Raw genomic sequence first — 21,866 nt, 5'->3', positions numbered from 1 at the left:
TGATGATACCGGGTTTTGTCACAATTATCGCCATAGAAGTGTCATATGTATGACAGAAAAAAAATTCGTTCGGCCCAAAATGTCACGGATGTGTCTTTTTTTGTAGTGCATGTTCGACCTTTTGGTCTTCCATGTTCCGAGGCCATGTCTGTACATGCTAGGCTCGTCAAGTCAACCTAAGTGTATTGCATGCGTAAATCTGGCTTACACCCGTTGTATGCGAACGTTAGAACCTATCACACCCAATCATCATGTGGTGCTTCGAAACAACGGACCTTAGCAAAGGTGCACAGTTAGGGGGAACACTTTCTTGAAATTATTGTGAGGGATCATATTATTTATGCTACCGTCGTTCTAAGCAAATAAGATGTAAAACATGATAAACATCACATGCAATCAAATAGTGACATGATATGGCCAATATCATTTTGCTCCTTTTGATCTCCATCTTCGGGGCTCCATGATCATCATTATCACCGGCATGACACCATGAACTCCATCATCATGATCTCCATCATCGTGTCTTCATGAAGTTGTCTCGCCAACTATTACTTCTACTACTATGGCTAACGGTTAGCAATAAAGTAAAGTAATTACATGACGTTTATGTTGACACAGTGGTCATAAATAAATTAAGACAACTCCTATGGCTCCTGCCGGTTGTCATACTCATCGACATGCAAGTCCTGATTCCTATTACAAGAACATGATCAATCTCATACATCACATATATCATTCATCACAACCTTTTGGCCATATCACATCACACGGCATATGCTGCAAAAACAAGTTAGACGTCCTCCAATTATTGTTGCAAGTTTTTTTACGTGGCTGCTATAGGTTTCTAGCAAGAACGTTTCTTACCTATGCCAAAACCACAACGTGATATGCCAATTTCTATTTACCCTTCATAAGGACCCTTTTCATCGAATCCGATCCGACTAAAGTGGGAGAGACAGACACCCGCTAGCCACCTTATGCAACTAGTGCATGTTAGTCGCTGGAACCAGTCTCACGTAAGCGTACGTGTAAGGTCGGTCCGGGCCGCTTCATCCCATGATGCCGCCGAATCAAGATAAGACTAGTAACGGCAAGTAAATTGACAAAATCGACGCCCACAACAACTTGTGTTCTACTCGTGCATAAAAACTACGCATCACCAAGATCAATCTATGGAGTAACTAGCAACGAGAGGGGAGTGCGTCTTCAGACCCTTGAAGATCGCGAGTCGGAAGCGTTGCAAGAATGCGGTTGGAGGAGTTGTACACGTAGCGATTCTGATCGCGGTCGAATCCGATCTGAGCACCAAACAATGGTGCCTCCACGTTCAACACACGTGCAACCCAGTGACGTCTCCCACGCCTTGATCCAGCAAGGAGGAGGGAGAGGTTGAGGAAGAAGGCTCCAACAGCAGCACGACGGCGTGGTGGTGATGGAGTGGCAGTTCTCTGACAGGGCTTCACCAAGCTCGCGCGGAGGAGGAGAGGTGTTGGGGACGGGAGGGGCTGCGCCTTGGATGTGGTCTTGCAGCCCTCCCCTCGCCCCTCTATTTATAGGGAGAAGGGGGAAGGGGGCGGCCCCTCTAGATGAGATCTAGAGGGGGGCGGCGACCAAGGGGGAGGGGGCTTGCCCCCCAAGCAAGGGGGGCGCCCCCCTTTAGAGTTCCCCCCAAACCCTAGGCGCATGGGCCCTAGGGGGATGGCGCCAGCCCACTAGGGGCTGGTTCCCTTCCACCTACATCCCATAAGGCCCTCCACGGCAGGTGGACCCTCCCGGTGGACCCCCGGAACCCCTCCGGTGATCCCGGTACAATACCGGTATACCCCTGAATATTTCCGGTGACCGTATGACGACTTCCCATATATAAATCTTCACCTCCGGACTATTCCGGAACTCCTCGTGACGTCTGGGATCTCATCCGGGACTCTGAACAACATTCGGTAATCACATACAAATCTTCCTAATAACCCTAGCGTCATCGAACCTTAAGTGTGTAGACCCTACGGGTTCGGGAACCATGCAGACATGACCGAGACAACTCTTCGGCCAATAACCAACAGCGGGATCTGGATACCCATGTTGGCTCCCACATGTTCCACGATGATCTCATCGGATGAACCACGATGTCGAGGATTCAAGCAATCCCGTATACAATTCCCTTTGTCAATCGGTACGTTACTTGCCCGAGATTCGATCGTCGGTATCCCAATACCTCGTTCAATCTCGTTACCGGCAAGTCACTTTACTCGTTGCGTAGCACATCATCCCGTGACCAACCCTTAGTCACATTGAGCTCATTACGATGATGTCTTACCGAGTGGGCCCAGAGATACCTCTCCGTCATATGGAGTGACAAATCCCAGTCTCGATTCGTGCCAACCCAACAGACACTTTCAGAGATACCCGTAGTGCACCTTTACAGTCACCCAGTTATGTTGTGACGTTTGCCACACCTAAAGTATTCCTACAGTATCCAGGAGTTGCACAATCTCATGGTCTAAGGAAAGGATAATTGACATTAGAAAAGCTTTAGCAGATGAACTACACGATCTTGCGCTATGCTTAGGATTGGGTCTTGTCCATCACATCATTCTCCTAATGATGTGATCCCGTTATCAATGACATCCAATGTCCATTTTCAGGAAACCGTAACCATCTGTTGATCAACGAGCTAGTCAACTAGAGGCTCACTCGGGACATGTTGTGGTCTATGTATTAACACATGTATTACGACTTCCGGATAACACAATTATAGCATGAACAATAGATAATTATCATGAACAAGGAAATATAATAATAACCATTTTATTATTGCCTCTAGGGCATATTTCCAACATGGAGATGCCCATCAGTTGATGTCAATGCGATTAGTAGGGATTGCCATGCAACGGATGCACTAAGAGCTATAAGTGTATGAACGCTCAAACTGGAAACTAAGTGGGTGTGCATCCAACTTGCTTGCTCATGAAGACCTCGGGCATTTGAGGACGCCCATGATCGGAATATACAAGCCAAGTTCTATAATGAAAATTCCCACTAGTATACGAAAGTGATAACTCAAGAGACTCTCTATATGAAGAACATGGCGCTACTCTGAAGCACAAGTGTGGTAAAGGGATAGTAACATTTCCCCTTCTTTCTTTTTCTCTCAATTTTTTTGGTGGGCTTCTTTGGCCTCTTTTTTTTATTTGGGCTTCTTTGGCCTCTTTTTTTAATTCTGGAGTCTCATCCCGACTTGTGGGGGAATCATAGTCTCCATCATCCTTTCCTCACTGGGCAATTCTCTAATAATGATGATCGTCACACTTTTATTTACTTACAACTCAATATTACAACTTGATGTCTAGAACAAAGTATGACTCTATATGAATGCCTCCGGCGGTGTACCGGGATGTGCAATGATCTAGCATAGCAATGACATAAAAACGGACAAGCCATGAAAGCATCATGCTAGCTATCTTACGATCATGCAAAGCAATATGACAATGAATGCTCAAGTCATGTATATGATGATGATGGAAGTTGCATGGCAATATATCTCGGAATGGCTATGGAAGGTGAATCAAGTGCAGAGCTAGATGGCAGTTCCTTACCTCCCCTCATAGTTGAGGGATAAATTTTGGTTCTTGGATCTTTCAAGTTCTTCATAGTGACCAGCAGATGTAAATCCCAAGTGACTCAAAGAATAGAGCTATGCTCCCCGGCAACGGCGCTAAAAAATAGTCTTGATAACCCACAAGTACAAGGGATCACAACAGTTTTCGAGGGTAGAGTATTCAACCTAGATTTATTGATTCGACACAAGGGGAGTCACAGAATATTCTCAAGTATTAGCAGCTGAGTTGTCAATTCAACCACACCTGGATAACTTAATATCTGCAGCAAAGTGTTTAGTAGCAAAGTAATATGATAGTAGTGGTAACGATAGCAAAAGGTAACGATAGCAAAATTAATATTTTTGGAATTTTATAGTGATGATAACAATAGCAACGGAAAAGTAAATAAGCGAAGAACAATATATGGAAAGCTCGTAGGCAATGGATCGATGAGTTGTCAATTAGCAGTTGAGTTGTCAATTCAACCACACCTGGAAACTTAATATCTGCAGCAAAGTATTTAGTAGCAAAGTAATATGATAGTAGTGGTAACGATAGCAAAAGTAATATTTTTGGGTTTTGTAGTGATTGTAACAATGGCAACGGAAAAGTAAATAAGCGAAGAACAATATATGGAAAGCTCGTAGGCATTGGATCGGTGATGGAGAATTATGTCGGATGCGATCGATCATGTAACAGTCATAACCTAGGGTGACACAGAACTAGCTCCAATTCATCAATGTAATGTAGGCATGTATTCCGAATATAGTCATACGTGCTTATGGAAAAGAACTTGCATGACATCTTTTGTCCTGCCCTCCCGTGGCAGCGGGGTCCTATTGGAAACTAAGGGATATTAAGGCCTCCTTTTAATAGAGTACCGGACCAAAGCATTAACACATAGTGAATACATGAACTCCTCAAACTACGGTCATCACTAGTAAGTATCCCGAGTATTGTCACTTCGGAGTTAACGGGTCATAACACATAATAGGTGACTATGGACTTGCAAGATAGGATCACAAACTCACATATATTCATGAAAACATAATAGGTTCAGATCTGAAATCATGGCACTCGGGCCCTAGTGACAAGCATTAAGCATAGCAAAGTCATAGCAACATCAATCTCAGAACATAGTGGATACCAGGGATCAAACCCTAACAAAACTAACTCGATTACATGATAAATCTCATCCAACCCATCATCGTCCAACATGCCTACGATGGAATAACTCACGCACGGCAATGAGCATCATGAAATTGGTGATGGAGGATGGCTCATGATGACGATGGCGACGGATTCCCCTCTCCGGAGCCCTGAACGGACTCCAGATCAGCCCTCTCGAGGGAGTTTAGGGCTTGGCGGCGGCTCCGTATCGCAAAATGCGATGAATCCTTCTTCTTTATTTTTTCTCCCCGAACACGAATATATAGAGTTGGAGTTGAGGCCGGAGGAGCTCTAGGGGGCCCACGAGGCAGGGGGCGCGCCTAGGGGGGCAGGTGCACCCCCACCCTCGTGGCTAGGGTGTGGCCCCCTGGCCTTGATTCTTTGCCAGTATTTTTTATTATTTCAAAAAATAATCTCCGTGGAGTTTCAGGTCATTCCGAGAACTTTTTTTCTGCACATAAATAACACCATGGCAATTCTGCTGAAAACAGCGTCAGTCCGGGTTAGTTCCATTCAAATCATGCAAGTTAGAGTCCAAAACAAGGGCAAAAGTGTTTGGAGAATTAGATGTGACAGAGACGTATCAACTCCCCCAAGCTTAAACCTTTGCTTGTCCTCAAGCAATTCAGTTGATAAACTGAAAGTGATAAAGAAAAACTTTTACAAACTATGTTTGCTCTTGTTGTTGTAAATATGTAAAGCCAGCATTCAAGTTTTCAGCAAAGATTATGAACTAACCATATTCACAATAACTCTTAGGTCTCATGTTTACTCATATCAATGGCATAATCAACTAGCGAGCAATAATAATAAATCTTGGATGACAACACTTTCTCAAAACAATCATAATATGATATAACAAGATGGTATCTCTCTAGCCCTTTCCGAGACCGCAAAACATAAATGCAGAGCACCTTTAAAGATCAAGGACTGACTAGACATTGTAATTCATGGTAAAAGAGATCCAGTCAAGTCATACTCAATGTAAACTAACAGTAATGAATGCAAATGACAGTGGTGCTCTCCAACTGGTGCTTTTTAATAAGAGCATGATGACTCAACATAAAAGTAAATAGATAGGCCCTTCGCAGAGGGAAGCATGGATTTGAGGAGGTGCCAGAGCTCGGTTTTGAAATACAGGTGAATGATATTTTGAGCGGTATACTTCCATTGTCAACATAACAAGCAAGAGATGGCGATATCTTCCATGCTACACACATTATAGGCGGTTCCCAAACAGAATGGTAAAGTTTATACTCCCCCTCCACCAACAAGCATCAATCTATGGCTTGCTCGAAACAACGAGTGCCTCAAACTAACAATAGTCCCGGGGGAGTTTTGTTTGCAATTATTTTGATTTGATTTGCATAAAGCATGGGACTGGGCATCCCGGTGACCAGCCATTTTCTCGTGAGTGAGGAGCGGAGTCCACTCCTCTTGAGAATAACCCGCCTAACATGGAAGATACGGACAACCCTAGTTGATACATGAGCTATTCGAGCATACAAAACAGAATGTTTATTTGAAGGTTTAGAGTTTGGCACATACAAATTTACTTGGAACGGCAGGTAGATACCGTATATAGGTAGGTATGATGGACTCATATGGAATAACTTTGGGGTTTATGGGATTGGATACACAAGCAGTATTCCCTCTTAGTACAGGTGAATGCTAGAAAAAGACTGGGAAGCGACCAGCTAGAGAGCGACAACAGTCATGAACATGCATTAAAATTAATCAACACCGAATGCAAGCATGAGTAGGATATAATGCACCATGAACATAAATATCGTAGAGGCTATGTTGATTTTGTTTCAACTACATGCGTGAACATGTGCCAAGTCAAGCCACTCGAATCGTTCAAAAGAGGATACCACCCTATCATACCACATCACAACCATTTTAATAGCATGTTGGTATGCAAGGTAAACCATTATAAGCTCCTAGCTAATTAAGCATGGCATAAGCAGCTATAATCTCTAATTGTCATTGCAAACATGTTTATTCATAATAGGCTGAGTCAGGAACGATGAACTAGTCATATTTACAAAAACAAGAGAGGTTGAGTTCATACCAGCTTTTCTCATCTCAATAAGTTCATCATATAATCATCATTATTGCCTTTCACTTGCATGACCGAATAGTGTGGATAATAATAATAGTGCACATGCATTGGACTAAGCTGGAATCTACAAGCATTCAATTCAAGAGAGAAGACAAGGTAATATGGGCTCTTTATTAGATCAACCATAATGCATATAAGAGCCACTTTAACAATTTAATTATGGTCTTCTCCTATCGACCCCCAAAGAAAAGAAAAGAAATAAAACTATTTACACGGGAAAGCTCCCAACAAGCAAAAGAAGAACATGAAATCTTTTTTTGGGTTTTCTTTTTAATTACTACTACAAGCATGGAAATTAAAACTAGCTAAAAGTTACAACTAATTTTTTTGTTTTTTCTTAAGGTTTATTAAACACACTAGAAGAAAGCATATAAGGAAATAAACTAGCATGGGTATTACAATGAAAAAGTATGAGCACCGACATCTAGCAATGAGTGTGAGAACATGAATGTAATGTTGGTGAGAAATATGTACTCCCCCAAGCTTAGGCTTTTGGCCTAAGTTGGTCTAATGCCATGGATGGCCTGGCGGATATCCAAAGTTGTAGTTGGGGTCATACTGAGATGCAGCAGTCATTGCATCATGGGCTGCAGCTTGGAGGCGAGCTATCTCAGCCCTCCTCTTATACTCTTCCGCCTCCTCTCTGGTTATAAAATATCTCCCCTTTGCCTGAAAGTCAAAGAAAGTAGAAGCAGGGAGAGCAACGTGATAGGTGCGTCGTCTGTCGAAGATTAGTCGGTACTGGAGGAACTGATCGTTCCTCTCAACAAAATGATGATGAATCATAGCCTCATAATCCAAATAAGCAGGGGGCAACTCAATATCATCCTCACGTATGGTTATACCAAGAAAATTAGCTATACGGGTTGCATAAATTCCACCGAAAAAATCTCCATTAAATCTATTATGATGCAACCTACATGAAAAAATGGCTCCCAAATTATAAGACTTATCTCCTCACACAGCACTCCTAAGAATACTGAGGTCAGGGACACACATATGACATGCTTCATCTTTACCATTTATGCACCTACCTATAAAGAGAGCAAAATAATGTATAGCAGGAAAATGAATGCTCCCTATGGTAGCTTGTGCTATATCTCTAGATTCCCCCACGGTTATACTAGCAAGAAAATCTCTAAATTCAGATTTGCGAGGTTCACTAGCACTACCCCATTGTGGAAGTTTGCAAGCAGAATCTAAACATTCACCATACTTCTGGTACTCCAAAAATTCTGAATTTTTTAAAGGAAAAATAAACAATTTGTATAGAAAGACAGTGCAAAATGTTTCAAAACCGTTTGACGTTCCAGTAAAAATGTAAAATCGCGCACTACAGGCAAAGTTTCTGTTTTGCACCGCACAAACCAATAAGCAATGTAAACATCCTAAAGGCAAATCTTGGCACATTATTATTGTTTTTAAACTTTATAAAAGCACACAACAGAAATAAATGACTCTCTAAAACTTCTGGGTTGTCTCCCTGGCAGCGCTTTCTTTAAAGCCATTAAGTTAGGCATAAGGTGCTCAAGTAATGAATCCACCCGGATCCCAAGGTATATTGATACGTCTCCGTCGTATCTACTTTTCCAAACACTTTTGCCCTTGCTTTGGACTATAACTTGCATGATTTGAATGGAACTAATCCGGACTGACATTGTTTTCAGCAGAATTGCCATGGTGTTATTTTTGTGCAGAAATAAAAGTTCTCGGAATGACCTGAAAATCAACAGAGATTATTTTTGGAATATATTAAAAATACTAGAAGAAAGATCCACGTCAGGGGACCACACCCTGTCCACGAGGGTGGGGGGCGCGCCCTACCCCCCTGGGCACGCCCCCCTGCCTCGTGGGCCCCCTGACGCTCCACCGACCTCAACCTTGACTCCATATATTCATTTTCGGCGAGAAAAACAATCAGAGAGAAGGATTCATCGCGTTTTACGATACGGAGCCGCCGCCAAGCCCTAAACTCTCTTGGGAGGGCTGATCTGGAGTCCGTTCGGGGCTCCGAAGAGGGGAATCCGTCGCCATCGTCATCATCAGCCATCCTCCATCACCAATTTCATGATGCTCACCGTCGTGCGTGAGTAATTCCATCGTAGGCTTGCTGGACGGTGATGGGTTGGATGAGATTTATCATGGAATCGAGTTAGTTTTGTTAGGGTTTGATCCCTAGTATCCACTGTGTTCTGAGATTGATGTTGCTATGACTTTGCTATGCTTAATGCTTGTCACTAGGGCCCGAGTGCCATGATTTCAGATCTGAACCTATTATGTTTTCATGAATATATGTGAGTTTGTGATCCTATCTTGCAAGTCCTAGTCACCTATTATGTGTTATGACCCGTTAACTCCGAAGTGACAATACTCGGGATACTTACTAGTGATGACCGTAGTTTGAGGAGTTCATGTATTCACTATGTGTTAATGCTTTGGTCCGGTACTCTATTAAAAGGAGGCCTTAATATCCCTTAGTTTCCAATAGGACCCCGCTGCCACGGGTGGGCAGGACAAAAGATGTCATGCAAGTTCTTTTCCATAAGCATGTATGACTATATTCGGAATACATGCCTACATTACATTGATGAATTGGAGCTAGTTCTGTGTCACCCTATGTTATGATTGTTACATGATCGATCGCATCCGACATAATTCTCCATCACCGATCCAATGCCTACGAGCTTTCCATATATTGTTCTTCGCTTATTTACTTTTCCGTTGCCATTGTTACAATCACTACAAAACCCAAAAATATTACTTTTGCTATTGTTACCACTACTATCATATTACTTTGCTACTAAATACTTTGCTGCAGATATTAAGTTTCCAGGTGTGGTTGAATTGACAACTCAACTGCTAATACTTGAGAATATTCTTTGGTTCCCCTTGTGTCGAATCAATAAATTTGGGTTGAATACTCTACCCTCAAAAACTGTTGTGATCCCCTATACTTGTGGGTTATCAAGACCATTTTCTGGCGCCGTTGCCGGGGAGCATAGCTCTATTCTTTGAATCTCTTGGGATTTATATCTGTTTATCACTATGAAGAACTTGAAAGATCCAAGAACCAAGATTTATCCCTCAACTACGAGGGGGGGGGTAAGGAACTGCCATCTAGCTCTGCACTTGATTCACCTTCTGTTTTGAGTAAGCTAGCGACACCTAATCCTGCTTCTGCTATTAATTCTGATATGTCACATGTTATTTATGATGCCACTTCTGCTATGCATGATACTTATGATGAAACTACTTCTATGCTCGATACTACTGTGCCACTTGGTGAATTTCTTGATGAACAACTTGCTTGGGCTAGAGAGAATGAAATTATTGAAACTGATAATATTTATGAAAGTGATGATGAAGATTCTCCCCCTAGATATGATGTGCCTGTTGTGGTTGCAAACGTTACTATTTTAGCAGACTTTGTTATTCTTGATATTCCCGAGGACGATAGTATGTATATTATCCTTGGAAGACCCTTTCTGAATACTGCAGGGGCTGTTATTGATTGCAACAATGCCAATGTCACTTTTCATGTTAATGCTAATGAGCATACGGTACACTTTCCGAGGAAACAACCTCAAGTCCACAGTATCAATTCTATTGGAAATTTTTCAACAATTACTATTGGTGGTTTTGAATTTCCTCTCCCTACTGTCAAGAAAAAATATGATATTCTTATTGTTGGGGATGTGCATATCCCCGTTGGGGTAACCTAGTGTTATTCGAAAATTCTCCAGTTTCATGTTATTCGAAATGAGTTTGTTAACAAGACCTGATCAACCTTGTTAGTGGATTCCTTTTGATGAGCATGAGATGGACGAATTTAGAAAACACAACTCTCTGTACCCTCTTATTACTTTCTATTATTTATATTAAATAAAGCAAAAATAGTATTTTTTGTTTGTTTTCTGAATTATCCATGCAATAAAAAAATACCCTGAAAATAAAATTTCTCCAAATGCCCTGAAATTTAAATATGTTTTTTCTAGAATATTTGAGAATATCTGGCACTGAGAACACACCAGGGGAAGCAAGCACCTGGCCACGAGGGTCTAGGGCACGCCCACCCCCTGGGCGCGCCCCCTGCCTCGTGGGCCCATGGTGGCTCCCCTCCACTTATTCCAGCCACCACACACTCCTTGCTCCCCAAAAAATCACCAACCAGCTCAAGCACGAGTTCTAGCTCATCTCGCTGCCATTTTCGATCTCCTAGATCAAAGCTCCATTCACAAAACTGCTTTGGGGGATTGTTCTTTGGTATGTGTAAGTGCATCTAGTGCCACCCCTAGTTGGTTTTGGAGTATTGACGACAAAACTAGTTGAGGGACTAATGTGTTTGTGAGAATTGCGGGATAACACAGGTAGAAGTCCCTCATTGATTCGGTTTTCCTACCAGAGATGACCCCTAAAAATGTAAGAAGACATTGAAGTCAAAGGTGGTATGTGAAGACATTCACATTGAAGACTATGACAAGAGAAGACATCGCATGAAGACTATGGAGCGTGAAGACTTAGTTCTTTCGTCGTTCTTTTTCTTCTTTGTTGAGCCATAGGAACCACCATACTGTTAAGTGGGGTCCAAGTGAACCAGTCAGAATGACTGAAGTGATGCTTAACCAAAATCATATGTCTTCGAGTGAAGACTATGTGAGCAAATCTTGTCCAGAGTTGGATAAGTCAGCTTTGCTTGTAGCCCAAGTAAAGTTGTCGTGTGTGTTTGAAATCTGACCATTGGAACACGTGTCAGTTCCTTAGTGACCCAGGGTCATTTCGGACAAATCAGGTCGGGTTGCCTAGTGGCTATAAATAGCCCACCCCCTACAACCATAAATGGTTGGCTGCTCAGAGTTAGTACACGGCTTTTGTCGTTTGAGAGCAACCCACCTCGAAGCCTTTGAGAGAGAATTCCTTGTGAGGATAAAACCCTAAACACCCAGAGCCAAAGAGTGTTAGGCATCACTTAAGTCTTCATGTCTGTGTGATCTGAAGACTTATTACACTTGAGGACTGTGAATCCTCCAGCCGGTTAGGCGTCGCGTTCTGAGCATCCAAGAGTCATTGTGGATCACCGGTGAATGAAGTCTGTGAAGGTTTGGAAGTCTACCTTGAAGACTTACCAGAGTGATTGGGCGAGGACTGGGTGTCCTTAGCTCAAGGGGAATAAGGTGAAGACGAGGTCTTCTGAGTTGAATCTCAGCCTCCCTAACCAGATGTACAGTTGTCACAGCAACTGGAACTGGTCCAACAAATCATTATCTTCAACGAGTCACTAGTTTCATCCTTCCCTTTACTTACTGTTGGTCCTTGTGAAGTCATTGTATGATTGCTTTATATTTTGTCTTCACTGAGTGACTGCTTGTGCTGATTGGCTTCACAATATCTTCCTACCTGATCTTTACTACCTAGCTGCTTTTAGTCATTGTGCTTTCACTCCATTGAATACTTGACTATGGTTTGCCTAGTGTAGTCTACCTTCTGCTGCATGGTAATAGGTTTATTTCTATCGTTTGTCTTCGAAACTTCCATGTTTTGAAGACTTTCATAAAAATCGCCTATTCACCCCCCTCTAGTCGATCACTAGCACTTTTAATTGGTATCAGAGCAAGGTACTCCCTTGTTCTGTGTGATTCGGTTTAACCACCTGGAGTTTTAGCTATGTTGACTGCAGGGATAATCAAAGTCTCCGCTGCGTGCCCCGTCTTTGATGGAACTGAATATCCCTACTGGAAGAATAAGATGCGCATGCATCTTGAAGCCATTAATGTTGACCTATGGTATGTCGTCAAGAATGGCGTTCCCAAGGCTAGTGAAGGTGTCACCACTGCTGATGTCAAGAAGTTCGTTCAACTGGACTCCACTGCCAAGAACATCATCTATGGTCATCTAACCAAAGGACAGTATGGCCGCGTGAGTGCTTTGGAAACATCTAAGCTAGTATGGGACTGGCTCTCCAAGGTCAACGAAGGCGTCTCAACCCAGAGAGATCAGAGAATCAGTGTCCTTCGCAACCTCTTCAACCGCTTCAAGATAAATGACAATGAGAATGTCCAGCTCACGTTTGATCGCCTCACTAACATCACAAATGAGCTTAAAGCCCTCGGCGCTACTAAGATCACCAAGCATGAAGTCGTGAAGACACTCCTGAGATCACTTGACAGCTCGTTTGACACCCTAGCCCTGATGATTCAAGAACGTCCTGACTTCAAGACACTCGATCCGTCTGACATACTTGAGAGGCTCAACACACATGAGTTTCAGCTTTCTAAGAAAAGAGATATCTACGGTCCCAACTATGGGCGAACTCGTGCCTTGAAGGCAAAAGCTGTCTCCTCATCTGAAGAAGAATCTGACAGCAATTCTGATGATCCTGAAGACATTGAAAAGGAGCTTGCTATGCTTGTGAAGAAGTTCCAAAAATTCACCAAGAAGAAAGGCTTCAGAAAGTCCTCAAGATCAAGCTCAGGGAATGATGAAGCTTCTGCTCATGACTACAAGAAGAGAACATGCCACAAGTGCAAGAAACCTGGCCACTACATCTCTGAGTGTCCGCAGTGGGACAATGAGAACAAGAAGAAAAAGAAGAGCAAGGAGTATGATTCTGACGACAAGAAGAAGAAGAAATACTCAAAGTCTTCTTCCAAGTCTTCCTCAAAGTCTTCATCACACAAGAAGAGCTCATCTGGCAAGGCACGTGCGTTTGTTGGCAAGTAAATGGATTCAGAGGAGGAGTCTGCTTCTGAGGAGGCGGAGGTGGAGTCTGAGGAGGAGTCCAATTCTGGCGTTGCAAGTCTGGCTACAGCCTACGTTGCCAAGTCCATCTTCAACACTGAAGACAATGTCACCAACGCCAATGCTAATGACAAGGATGACTCCACTCCCACCTACTGCTTCATGGCACGCGGTGCCAAGGTAAACTCATGCGCCACTCACTATCAAACATCAAGTGAAGATGACTCTGATTGTGGTTCCAAACCCAGCTACAAAACACTTGCTAAAATTGCAACTGAACAACAGAAAGCAATGGAACATATTCAAAAACTATTACACAAAAGCGATGACCTGTTGGACGCTGAAATGACTCGATCTCAGTCCTTAATTGAAGACATAAAAAAAATCTTCATGTTAAGTATGAGGAACTTGAAAGTCGTCATGAAATGCTCTCAACATCTCATGAAAAGCTTTCATGTGATTATCTTCAAAGGAAGCAAGACCTTGAAAAATTGAGAGCGGCTCATGAAGATCTTCAAAAGGAAAACGAGTCACTTCGTGCCAAACAGATCAGTTCCGCTCAGGAAGGTTTTGAACCACCATGTCATAAATGCATTGAGTGTTGACGGTGTCCTGGACTAGGGGGTACTCAACGCGTCATCTCCCGATCTGATAGATTGGGCCGAGGACCCCCGTGGCCGTATACTCATGGGCCAGTTCGGACAGCTGTCGCATACAAGGAAGATTCCACAAGACTTGGCGATCAAGACAAGGACTTCTCCCCACCGGCATATTCGACTAGGACTCTTGTTAACCTAGGCCTCTGGTGCATTATATAAACCAGGGCCAGGCTAGTCGATAGACAACAGACAACAATCATACCATAGACTAGCTTTTAGGGTTTAGCCTCCTTGATCTCGTGGTAGATCTACTCTTGTACTACCCATATCATCAATATTAATCAAGCAGGACGTAGGGTTTTACCTCCATCAAGAGGGCCCGAACCTGGGTAAAACATCGTGTTCCTTGCCTCCTGTTACCATCCGGCCTAGACGCGCAGTTCGGGACCCCCTACCCGAGATCCGCCGATTTTGACACCGACATTGGTGCTTTCATTAAGAGTTCCGCTGTGTGATCGACAAAAGGATCGATGGCTCGCCTGCAGATCAACTGCGACTTCGGCATCTTCGTCACCAACTCGACTGGTCACCTTGGTTCGACCAAGAACTGTGCCCCGTGTTTGGATCACCATGTTCGGATGAGGGCCTTCATCAACACCAACTCCGATCTCTATCAAGATCATGGAGGAATCGTCCATGGAGCTCGGGGGCTCAACGTCAACATTGCCCTCGGGCGACCGTGCTGTTTTTCCGGACAGTGAACGCGTATCCGCCGCCACCGCCTCCTCGAGCGTCGCTTTAACGATCGCTTTGGTGGAATTGTGCGGAATCGAGTCTACAACAACCCTGGAAAATTTCGTCGAGCTCCGATGGAGGAATCTCTAGCAATCTATGATATACCGGAGCCCTGTCAAATCTGGACGAGTTTAGGGCGTGGTGTCCAGCTTCTAGATCGGACGTCCTTTGAAAGATCCAACCGTTGATCGGCTGCGGAATTCCTATATCTACCACCTCTCAAAATTTTAGCTCGATCCGACCGTCCAAACTCCGGGAACCTTCCGATTAGTGCATCACTTTTCGGATCTGTTTTCTGCGTGAAAACGAATCCGACCCGAGTTCGTCTTTTTATGAACAGGGTTTCGGACATCCCTTTTGAAGGAAGTTTTGTATGGGGTATTGTGTTTTGTTCCCGAACACATCCCACTAACTTTAAGATCTTTTGAACATGATCTTCAACATCATGCTGGTGTCAAACCAGTCCGGCAATATTGCTCCACGACTGCCGACCTGCGCTAGACACGTCATCACTTTGTTGAGCCGAGCTCAACTTCTTCGGATCATCATCTCGGCAAGCCGAACAAGAGTCCGGCATCGTGAAGGATAAATCATCACCAACATCGCCGCCCCACGGATTACACAGAGCGGGCATACCGGCATCGCCGCATGGTCACTTCATCAAGCCGGCATCGACAATGTCACGACCTGCATCGGCAAGGCCGCACTATTGCTTCTTCAAGCTGGTGTCCGTCACGCCGACCTACTTCGACTCATCGGCTGACATCGAGGCTTTGACATCTTGGCTGGATCGGAGGCTTCGCCATCTCTTCATCAACCTACTCCGGAGACTTCGGCATCACTAGCCGACCAGCTCCGTCATGTTAGCTAGACCGAGGGATTTGCCTCAGCGAGCCAACCTTTGCCAGCATTGCCATACCGTCGCTTTATCGCCATTCAGGCAATGGGTGTGCGGATCGAGTCCCAATTTTGGGAATCACCTTTCTTCGGATTGCTACAACAAATAAACCAGGTGCTATCAATTCTGGTATTTTTTTGCTTGTTTGGGTTTATTTTTCCCAAGGAATTATTACTCTGGTTTGTCCATCATCTGTACACAAGTCTATCAAATGATGGCCGCATTAATGACGGTCGCCTGGTGGTTCGGTCAGTTTCCATACATAGTCCGGCCAATGCCACATCCGAAACTCGGACCGACCTGTGAATTCAGGCTTTGCCACGCCTTTACCGCATCACGCCGACGCCCTGCATCGACATTGACTTCGACACCAGGCCATATTTCTTTTATTACTCACTTTGCATAAATTATTTATTATGCAACGATTTTTTTTAACTACTATTATTACTATTATCTCCGGTTTGCACTACTTTTTGTGCACAGGAAAATGATCCGGGGACTTCGGCATCACTCTGCCGGTCTGCATTGACCGTGCTATGTCACCACTTCGGCGTGTCAAGCTCTCCGCTCCGCCACCTCGGGACCGGCTTGGGGGATGGAACCTTGCCCTACATCAAGCTCGGACCGCGTCATCAATACCGAACACATTAACCAGCTAAGTCGATTTCATGCTCAAAGCTTTAATTTCTAACTTGTGTTCGGTTCGACCAAGCATTATACTTTTTTGGAAAAAAGTTCCTTGTAAAAAAATTTCCTTGTCCAAACTTTGTTTGTGACACACAAATTCAAGGACCCAATTCACTTGGGGGCTTCCTTTATGAAGTTTTTCCTCTTGGATATGATTATACTTGTACGGCTTCGTTCCTTGTTCGTGTATTATGCCACAATATGCACCATATTGACTTAAGCGATTTGCAAGCTGGGTTGCCTCGCTCCTGTTTTTACCCCTACGTTCCCGATTGTTCGGCTAGGGAGTAAAGGGAGCACCTCTGCGATTGTCACGATCGGGTCACCCGAGCCGGACCTTAGACTGGGTGAAGCCGAAAGCTAGCGCTCTTATAGTTTTCAATGATGGTCGACACACAACGGAACTCATGAGTACAAAAAATCTATTGCACAATGAGCACCGAAGAAAGGTATCGGTGGGGGTACTATTTTCTTCGAAGATGCTTCTTACACTTCGCAGTAATATAGCATAAGTTCCCTGATCGCGCTTTGTCTGTTACAGCCTTATGGCCTGATTGCCTGGTTATTGGAAACACCATCGATATTCTCGACCGATGGAGTACATAACACTTTTCGATCCTTGACCGAAGAGGGAGAAGCCGACGGTCGGTTAAGACGCGTTTAAAGTTCGGTTGAACATAGATATGATATAAGTACTTCGGTACATGCAATCATTCTTCTACCCAAGTCACTTGGGGGCTCTTAAGTTTATTTGAGCCGTTTTATAACAAGTGTTCTTCTTCTTAGTCGTTGCAAAGTTTTATTATTATTATTCATCACTCCTTTTTGCGACGCGAGTGTGCGGTCACTAGCCGGGGAGCCTAATTTCTCTCTCAAAGCCGCTAGAGTTTAGTTTGCTAAACTGGCCTAATGAGAAGTACTCCGCCCTCGGGGTAGGAGGTCGAAGCCGTAGGCTGGCCTGCTCGAAGTCTTGAGATAGGATGTATCATGTTAAGGCACGACAGAAGCACTTCCTTTTTCTAAGACCAATTTTCGGATTGGCATCGAACACTTGATCTTGTTCGGACGTCATGTTTTTACTGACGTTTCTTGGTTTTCCAAGCTTTTTGGCACTTTTAAACTATTTGTGCTTTTCCAGCATTAGTCTCGCAGTGCAATGCCGGACACCTTTAGGGATTCGGCAAAAACATTCTCAGATATTGCTATATATGCATCGGTTTCGAATTGTGTCTTCGGTCAATAGTTGGGTTGCTCGGCTCCTGCACTTGCTTCCTACGTTCCATTTTGTTCGGCTAGGCGTGCAAAGGGAGAACCACTGCGATTGTGCTTCCAGCTCACATGGTTAAGCACCTCAGTGGAGAAAGCCGAAAACTGACTGTCACAATAAGCATAAACTGGTCAGCGATCCGATGACTATGTTAAATGACGGGTCGTTCATAACATTGGCCGAAGTGTTTACGGCTTGACCCCGACTGTCGCCGAACACTACCGGGGGCTATTAACTGACCTCCCAAACTAAATCCTCGATATTTTGCTCTTACATTAGAGCTGAGGTTTAATGATCATGCTTAGCACGACAACCCAAAGAAAGGAACCGATAGCGGGACTATTTCTTTGGAAGACATTTCTTCTGTTAAACAGTAATATAACTCTCTGCGTACCTTTGTTTATAAAACCGTATGGCCAGATTGCCTTGTTTGTTGTAAATCTTTGCCCTCATAAAGGTTTTATAAAGTAGGACAAACACTCCTCGGCTACTGGCCGAGGAGGTGGAAGCCGATGGTCGGTCAACAAAGTTTTGTACAATGCGGATCTGAGCATTAATGACGTAAAGTACTTGGATACATAGAGTCATTACACATAATTTGTGATTTTACTATGGATATTGATCCTTAATTCGGCCACCCGTGCCCGCATTAAGGCTCGAGGGCTACTGGGCTTCGGGCTTATTATTTACAAATATTAAAGGGGCACATCGATCCCCTGATCTGGTGTTGCCACCCGACCAGTGTCTCGGGGGCTACTGCATTGCTTGTCCAATGCAGAAAATTTTATGTGCAATATAGTTTCCGAGGAGATTTTGATCCTCAGGTTGGTCGGCCGCACCCAACCTGAGTCTCGAGGACTGAGCACACCGCTTTTAGTGTCCCGAAGTATTCTACCGAGTTTGGACTTGATCCTCAGGCCGATTTTGCAAATCAACCTGAGTCTCAGCGGCTACTAGGATCAGCGGTCTTACGTCATCCTTCAGGTGCATCTCGGGTTTTAGACCGATACACACCTTGAGGGCTACTGGCTATATATCTCGGCAGAGAATAAATTGCACAAATAAAAAATATTCACAAAAATCGGCCCACATTCGGGGTGGTGCACCACCTCGGAAGCAGTCCGGCATAAAGCTCGGGCGCTAGTGGCTGGCTCCATAGAGGGCATTTTCGGCATTAAGCTCGGCTAAACTCCTTCAAACTTTTTTGAACCAAGGTGATATGACACCTCGGATATAGTCCGGCGTTGGAGCTCGGATACAGTCCAGCGTTGGAGCTCGGATACATAGTCCGCCGTTGGAGCTCGGATACATTCCGGCGTTAGAGCTGGGAAGCGGTCCAGCATTGGTGCTCGGCTACAAAAGATACCTCAAATACAGTCCGACGTTAGAGCTCGGATGCAAGAGGACACTGCCTCTCGGGAACAACTTCAAACCCGAGGTGTGGCATAAAAATAATAAGGCATTGATAAAGGCCGGAAACTTAAAGGGGCTCCTCGGATACCCGGCGTATAAACTCGTCGAATGCATTTCGGTGATCCTCAAGATCGAAGATGAGAAGATTTGTTGAACCAGTTTTCAAGACCGACGACCGAAGATGAAGAACAGTTCGGAAGAATCAAGGAGCGTCCCTAATTTGAAGACCGGTTCAGGGGGGCTACTGACGGTGTCCTGGACTAGGGGGTACTCAACGCGTCATCTCCCGATCTGATAGATTGGGCCGAAGACCCCCGTGGCCGTATACTCATGGGCCAGTTTGGACAGCTGCCGCATACAAGGAAGATTCCACAAGACTTGGTGATCAAGACAAGGACTTCTCCCCACCGGCATATTCGGCTAGGACTCTTGTTAACCTAGGCCTCTGGTGCATTATATAAACCAGGGCCAGGCTAGTCGATAGACAACAGACAACAATCATACCATAGGCTAGCTTTTAGGGTTTAGCCTCCTTGATCTCGTGGTAGATCTACTCTTGTACTACCCATATCATCAATATTAATCAAGCAGGACGTAGGGTTTTACCTCCATCAAGAGGGCCCGAACCTGGGTAAAACATCATGTTCCTTGCCTCCTGTTACCATCCGGCCTAGACGCACAGTTCGGGACCCCCTACCCGAGATCCGCCGGTTTTGACACCAACAAGCGTGATAATGGTACTTCTGTTGCTGAATGTTCTACTGTTGCTACTGTTGCAATATCTTCAACTGTTGATGTGATAACTAACCCCTCTGCTGAGGATGCCACTACTATTGCTGATGAGAATGCTAGGTTGAAGACATTGCTTGAAACAGGGATGTTCAAAAGTCTCAAAGGGCATCAGACACTATGTGATGTCCTCAAAAGGCAGATCCTGAATCGAAACCCTAGGAAAGAGGGTGTTGGGTTCGGAAGGAAAATGAATGCTGATGGCTCTTACTGGAAACCTGAGCAGTACCCCAAAACCACATGGGTTGCTGCAAAGGGACCTTTAGTGGATCCATCCACCCTATCTGGCTTCACTTGTGCTAATCCCATTGTTATTGATGAATCCTTTGATGCAAACTACAAACTGTTTAAGAATCAGAATGGTGAAGTGTTTTCCAGGTATATTGGTACTAACTGCAGGAATGGGCCGCCTATGAAGAAGGTCTGGGTGCCGAAAAGATGTTTGGAGAATCTTCCTGTGAATGTCGTCATGACACCACAAGTGAAGAATACAAACCCCATACCATAGGCTTCATACGGCCCAAAGGCTTCATATAGACAGAGGACTCAGCTGAGTCGCACTAATGCAAATGTTTTGCAGGGAAGCCATACTCAGGCCTATGAATATGAGCGCGGTTCATCAAACCGCCATATTCATAAGACCAAGAACTATTCTGCTTATTCTTATGAGTACTATTGTCCACCTGCAAGACTTTTTGCTAGGGCTCCAAAGCCAAAGTTCTCAGATGCTGCACTTAGACTCATTGCTTCGAAGCCATCCTTGAAGATGTGGGTGGCTAAGAAAGCTTAACTCTCTTTTGCAGGGAAATGTCTCCAGCCGAAAACCAAAATCGTCTGACGCTATTGCTGGGGACCTTAAACATCTTGTAGGGCGCAAGATCAAATTCCCAAATGGTCTTATTATGTACTTTGTTCCTGAGTTGCTTGCTACTTGCCCTATCAGTCCTAATCTCGATCTAAGCTTTCATAATCCACTGGCTCGTCAAATGTTTTTGCTTCACAATTCTCTTCGTGAAGCCTATCCCCCTAACTGCACTGTAGGGTACGACACCAGCTGCTTCAGAACGGATTATTGATAGTGGGTGTACTAATCACATGACTGGCAAGCGAAGTCTTCTTATGGACTCAACCTTACCTCCATCTGACAAAAGTCACATCAGATTTGCTGACACTAGTAAAAGTAAGGTATTGGGTCTAGGTAGAGTTGCAATCTCAAAGGATCAACACATGGATAAAGTCATGCTTGTTGAATCCCTTGGTTTCAACTTAATGTCTGTCTCAATGCTTTGCGATTTAAACATGATTGTGATGTTTGGAAAATATCGTTGCCTTGTTCTAATGGAATCTGACAAGTGTCTAGTGTTTGAAGGGTATCGAAAAGATGATTTGTACGTGGTAGATTTCTCAGCAGGACCACAGCTTGCCGTATGTCTTCTAGCAAAAGCTTCAGAATGCTGGCTCTGGCATCAGAGGCTAGGGCATGCTGGCATGAGGAACTTGCACACTCTTACAAGAAAGAAGCATGTCATAGGCATCGAGGGCGTCAAGTTCAAGAAGGATCACTTATGCGGTGCCTGTGAAGCAGGAAAGATGACGAGGGCCAACCATCTCTCGAAGACAATCATGACAACGACTCAACCCTTCGAACTGCTCCACATGGATCTTTTCGGTCCCACTCATTACTCAACTCTTACTACTACTGCTTGTCTCTATGGCTTTGTCATTGTTGATGATTATTCAAGATATACTTGGGTGCATATAATCCTCTACAAGACTGAAGTGCAGGATGTCT

Source organism: Triticum dicoccoides, chromosome 2A, assembly GCF_002162155.2.
Source record: "Triticum dicoccoides isolate Atlit2015 ecotype Zavitan chromosome 2A, WEW_v2.0, whole genome shotgun sequence".
In the NCBI taxonomy this organism is placed as follows: domain Eukaryota; kingdom Viridiplantae; phylum Streptophyta; class Magnoliopsida; order Poales; family Poaceae; genus Triticum; species Triticum dicoccoides.
Note: the sequence above shows the minus strand (reverse complement) of the source record.